We start from the raw sequence: 6,836 nt of genomic DNA, 5'->3' as shown, positions 1-6,836 counted from the left end.
AGCCAGGTCACCAGAACTTGACCATGCTGGCACCTGATCTTAGACTTCAGCCTCCAGCACGGTGAGAAATAAATTTCTGGTTTATAAGCCAACCAGTCTATGGCTTTTGGTTAGAGCAGCCCAAATGGACTAAGACAATGCCCTTGTGTGCTTTGGTTGTGCAGGATCTGGATTTTTGGAAATGCAACTGTGATCAGAGATTCTGAAGAAGACTGCATTAACACAGACCGAATTAAAGCCTCTGCCAACCAAAGATGTTCTCATATGTCTTCCTCCTTGACCATTCCTTGTCATTCTTTTAAAATCAACTCCTAATGCTTTCAAAACAGCCTGTTCCCGGACCGTTCTAAGAGAACATTCCCGCTGTCGTTGTACTTAAGAAAAGAGGGAGGTGGTATTGGAGGCTAACTTCAGCAGATGAATCAGATGTGGGCTCCAGCAGGCATGGGGGCAGGAAGGCTCCAAAGCGCACTGCCAACAGACTGAGTGTAGTCGGATGGACTGTGCTCAGGGTTTTACAGGCTCACTCACAATTTGGAAGTCACTATCTCAAGCGCAGCTCTGCTGTTGTCTCATTAAGAAGCAACCTCTTGGGGCGCCTGGGTGGCGCAGTCGGTTAAGCGTCCGACTTCAGCCAGGTCACGATCTCGCGGTCCGTGAGTTCGAGCCCCGCATCGGGCTCTGGGCTGATGGCTCGGAGCCTGGAGCCTGTTTCCGATTCTGTGTCTCCCTCTCTCTCTGCCCCTCCCCTGTTCATGCTCTGTCTCTCTCTGTCCCCAAAATAAATAAACGTTGAAAAAAAAAAATTAAAAAAAAAAAAAAAGCAACCTCTTCCTCTGTATTTTTTTTTTTTTAACTGTGCTTTAAAGCTTGAAAGGGAAATCAGTTTTGTCACAGATACACCTACAGAATACCCAGTGCTTTATTGCCTCTATTTTCACTTAATCTTTGCTGCTGTGCTGGCCTAGTGGGACTGTGTTCTCTGGCCATGTTCCAGAGGACTCCAAGACTGACCCCATCTACCTGCAGTCGTTTCCTTGGTGGTTTATTTCCCTCCGTTTTCCCCTGGTGGCAGCAGCTCTATTAATTGAAGCCACCTGTTTGGTGGCATGTCCCCTATTCCCCAAGAGGAGCTGCAGCTGTCTGTGTTGCTCCATTGTTAGCTCACCACTGTCTGTGTAGGAATTCGATTGCACAAGAGGAGCACAGGGTCAGCCTGAATCCAAATTGATTCTGCTGGGGGTTTGCAAAACTTGCCATTGGAACAAGCGCATAGATATTGCTCTGTAATCACTAGCAGGTCTTGATTTAAACAAATTGAAGTGTGGAAAAGCATAATTTAGAAAACTGAGAAATCTGAGGTGACAATTCTTAGAAGCATAACCTCTGAGATAAAAGGGAAGGAAGCCACTTAATTCGACCCTTTATTTAATGATCCCTTCTTACAAAATCTCTTAAAAGTGGCTCTCAATATTTGGAGCATCCAGGGATAAGAAGCATAGTCTCTCAAGTAGCAGCTCGTGCCAGTTTGGGAGACAGAATGAAATTTCTCCCATATATTAAACCAAAATCAATTCCCCTATTTATTCAGCCCATTTACTTGAATACTCACACTTGCTACTACAGATGGTCCCTGACTTATGATGGTTCCACTTACAATTTTTCAATTTTACGATGGTGCAAAAGCAATACACATTCAATAGAAACCGTACTTTGAATTTTTGAATTTTGAATTTTCTCAGGCTAGCAATATGTGTTATAATATTCTCTCATGATGCTGGGCAGTGGCAGCAATGTGGCTCCCAGTCAGCCATGTGATCGTGATGGTAAACAACCAACATTCTGTCCCCATACAACCATTCTGTTCTTCACTGTCCGTATTCAATACATTGATATATTCAACACTTCATTATATAATAGGCTTTATGTTAGATTATTTTGCCCAAATATAGGCTAATGTAAGTATGCTGAGTATGTGTGAGGGAGGCTAGGCTAAACTGTGACATTTGGTAGGTTAGGTGTATTTTTCTTTGGTAGGTTAAGTGTATTAAATGCATTTTTGACTTACAATACGTTGAACTTACAGTGGGTTTATTGGGAAGTAACCCCATAATAAGTCAGGGAAGATCTGTATAGAGGAAAATTAAAATTCTACTCCATATTTCAAATATTTGAAGACAACTAGAATACTCCGCAAATATTTTTTTTTCTCCAGGAAAAATATTATCAGTGTTTTCAACCTTTCTTTATAATATCATGATTTGCAGATCTTTCTTTTATCATATTGGGATATTTTTCTTCACTGACAAAATTGCCTCTCCTAAGGTGTGGGTCCCAGAACTAGACTGGTGATCTGAATGTTAGGCGTAGAAGGGAGCGTATCACATTCCTTAACCAGAAACTATGAGACAGATAGAAAATAATTTTTAAATGTCAGTAATAAGTTCTTGTTATCAACAATTACTTGAAATATAAGTTAATTAAACTTCCCAATCAAAAGACATAAAGTGTGGGGTGCCTGGGTGGCTCAGTTGATTAAAAATTCAATTCTTGGTTTCAGTTCAGGTCATGATCTCATAGTTTGTGAGATCGAGCGCCACATTGGGCTCTGTGCTGAGAGCACAGCACAATGTGTTTGGGATGCTCAAAAACAAATAAATGTTATATGTATATTTAAAAATTTATATATATATATATATATATACATTTATATATATGACAGAGTGGCTGAATGGATGGTTTTTTTTTTTGTTTTTTTTTTTTTTAATTTTTTTTTCAACGTTTATTTATTTCTGGGACAGAGAGAGACAGAGCATGAACAGGGGAGGGGCAGAGAGAGAGGGAGACATAGAATCGGAAACAGGCTCCAGGCTCTGAGCCATCAGCCCAGAGCCTGACGCGGGGCTCGAACTCACGGACCGCGAGATCGTGACCTGGCTGAAGTCGGACGCTTAACCGACTGCGCCACCCAGGCGCCCCTGAATGGATGGTTTTTAAGAAGGCAAAATTATAGGTTATGCACAAGAGGCTCACTTTAGATTTAAAGACACACATAGGCTGACAGTAAAGAGTAGAAAAAGATATCCCACGCAAATACTAATCAGAAGAGAGAGGAGATGGTTAGACAAAATATATTTTAAATTAAAAACTTCCACAAAAGACAAATATATAACAAAAAAAGGGTCAAATCACCAGGAATATGTAACAATTATAAATATATATACACCCAACATAAGATCAAATATATATATGATAAATTATATATATATATATATATATATATATATATATATATATATATATATATATAAGCAAATGTTGACAGAACTAAAGGGAGAAATAGACAGCAGCACAATAACAGGAGATTTTAATACTCCACTTTCAGTAATGGATAGAAATCCAGACAGAAGGCCAATAAGGAAACAGAGTACATGAACAATGTAGACCAAATGGACCTAATAAACATATACAGAATGCTTCACTCAAAAGCAGCAAAATACATGTTCCAAGCATATGCAACATATTCCAGGATAGCTCACTGTCAGTTCACCAAACCAGTCTAAAAAAAACTTAAAAAGGTTGAAATTATACAAAGTATCTTTTCCAACCACAGTGGAATAAAATGGCATCAATAACAGTAGGAGCACTGGAAAAAAATCATAAATATGTGAAAATTAAACAACCTACTCTTGAACAATCTATGGGTCATAGAAGAAATCAAAAAGGAACTTGGAAAATATCTTGAGATAAATGAAAAAGAAAACACAACATACCAAAACTTTTGGGATGCATCAAAAGAAGTACTAAAAGGAAATTGTATAGTGATACTTAAATTAACAAAAAGGCTTTCAAATAGAACAACCTAACTCTACAGTTCAAGGAACTAGAAAAAGAAGAACAAAATAAGCCTAAAGTTAGCAGAAGGAATAATAAAGATTAATGCAGAAATAAATGAAATAGAAAATAGAAAAAACAATAAAACTAAGAGTTGGCTTTTTGAAAAGATCAACAAAATTTAAAAGCCTTTAGCTAAACTAACTATAAATAAAAGAGAGAAGACAAACAAATCAAACATGAAAGAGGAGACATTACAACTGATGCCACCAAAATAAAAAAAGGATTATAAGAGACTACTATGAATAATCATATGCCAAAAAAATGGATAATTGAGAAGAAATGGATAAATACCTAGATGTATAACCTATCAAGACTGCATCATAAATAAAAAATCTGAACATATCTACAACTAGTAAAGAGATTAAATCAGTAATCAAAAACCTTCCAAAAAAGAAAAACCCCAGGACCAGATGGGTTCACTGGTGAACTGTACCAAACATTTGCAGAATTAATATCAATCCTTCTTAAAGTCTTCCAAAAAATTGAAGAGGGGGGAATGTTTCCAACTTAATTTTATGAGGCCAGCATTACTCTGATACCAAAGCCAGAAGACACTATAAACTACAGACCAGTGTCCCTAATGAATATAGATGCAAAAGTCTTCAGCAAAATACAAGCAAATCAAATTCAACAGCACTTAAGAAGGATCATATACCATGACCAAGTGCGGTTTGTTCCTGGGATGCAAGTATGGTTCAACATACAAAAACTAATCAATGTGATACACCACATTAACAGAACAGAGGTTAAAAAACACAACATAACTCAAAAGATGCAAAAATCATTTGACATATTCAACACCTCTTCATGAAAAAAACATTAAAAAAAAACTGTAAATAGCATGAAATTACCTCAGCATAAAAGTACCATGTATAAAACAGCCCATCGCTAACATCATACCCACAAGTAAAAAATTAAAAGCTTTTTTCCAAGATTAGGTTAAAGGCAAGGATGCCCACTTCTGCCATTTCTATTCAACACAGTACTGAAAGGCCTAGGCAAAATAATTAGGCTAGAAAAAGAAATGAAACACATTTAAATTAGAAAGAAAAAAAATAAAATTATCTCTGCATAAGACAGGATCTTATATGTAGAAAACTCTAAAAGCTGCACCAAAAAAAAAAAAAAAAAAAACCTATTAGAACTAATAAATTCAGCAAAGTTGCAGGATAAAAAAAAATTAACATACAAAAATCCATTGCATTTTGATATACTACTAATAAGCAATCCAGGAAAGAAATTAAGAAAATAATCCCATTTACAAGAGTATCAAAAATAAATAAATAAAATACATAGGAACAAATTTAACCAAAGAAATTAAAGACTTGTACACTGAAAACTATAAAATACTGCTAAAAAAAATTAAGACACAAATTAATGGCAAAACATTGGTAAAATGGCCATGCTACTCAAAGCAATCTATAGATTGAATGCAATCTCTATTAAAATCCCAGTGGCATATTTTACAGATATACAAAAAACACTCCCGAAATTGATATGGGACCACAAATGAACCTGAATAGTCAAAACAGTGTTGAAAAGGAACAGACATAGCATCACACTTTCTGATTTCAAAACTTGTTATAAAGCTATGGTAGTCAAAACAGTGTGGTCTTGGCATAAAGACAGACATATAGAACAATAAAACAGAAGAGAGAACCCCAAACAGAAGAGAGAACCCCATGCGGATGATCAACTGATCCTCAACAAGAATGCCCAAGAATACACAATGGAGAATGATGGTCTCCTCAACAAACGATGCTGAGAAAATTGGACAGTCACATGCAAGAGAGTGAAACTGGACCACTATCTTACACCATACACAAAAATAAACTCAAAATGAATTAAAGACATAAACATTAGGCCTGAAACTGAAACTTCTAGCAGAAAATATAGCGGGAAAGCTTCATGACCTTGGTCGTGGCAACGATTTCTTGGATATGACATGAAAAACAACGAAAGCAAAAATAGATAAGTGGGATTACATCAAACTGAAAATCTTTTGCACAGCAAAATAGTCAATAGAGTGAAAAGGCAATCTATAAAATGGGAGAAAATATTTGCCAACCATGTATCTGATAAGTGGTTAATCTCCAACATCTATAAGGAACTCCTACAACTGAATAGCAAAACAAAAACAAAAACACCAATAACCTGATTAAAAACTAAGCAAAGTACTTGAACTTCTCAAAAAAAAAAAAAAAAAAAAAGGAATATAAATGGCCAACAAGTATATGAAAAGATGCCCAACATCACTAATCATCAAGGAGATGCAAACCACAATAAAATATCACCACAGCTATTAAGATGGCCACTGCTAGTAACTAAATGTTTGTGTGCTCCCCTCCCCCCGCCCCCCCGATTCATATGTTGAAGCCTAATCTTTGTTGTGATGCTATTTGAAGGCAGGGGTTCTGGGAAGTAATTAGGTTTGGATGAAGTCATGGAAGTAGAGCCCCCATGATAGGATTGGTGCTCTTAGGAGATGAAGAGCCCAGAGCTCTCTTTCTCTGACCTGTGGGGACACAGTGACCAGACAACTTTCTATGAATCAAGAAGTGGACTCTCACCAGACAACAAATCTGCCAGTGTCTTTGTCTTTGACATCTAAGCCTCCAAAACTGTGAAAAATAAATGTTTGTTGTTTAAGCCACCTAGTTTGTGGTATTTTTGTTATAGCAGCCTAAAATTATCAAAACGACAACAACACACTAGAAAATAACAAGTGTTGGTGAGGATATGGAGGAATTGGAACACTTGTGCACTGTTGGTGGGATGCAAAATGGTGCAGTTGCTATGGAAAACAACATGGAGGGTCCTTGTAAAATTTAAGATAGAACTACCATAATGACCCAGCAATTCCACTTCTAAGTACATAACTACAAGAATTGAAATCAGTATCTTGAAGAGAGATTTGCGCTCCCATGTTTATTGCAGCA

The sequence above is a fragment of the Puma concolor genome, chromosome B4, assembly GCF_028749965.1.
Source record: "Puma concolor isolate L17-30 chromosome B4, mPumCon1.1.hap2, whole genome shotgun sequence".
NCBI classification, from domain to species: domain Eukaryota; kingdom Metazoa; phylum Chordata; class Mammalia; order Carnivora; family Felidae; genus Puma; species Puma concolor.
The sequence above is the reverse complement of the archived record's forward strand: the minus strand, read 5'-3'. Positions refer to the sequence as shown.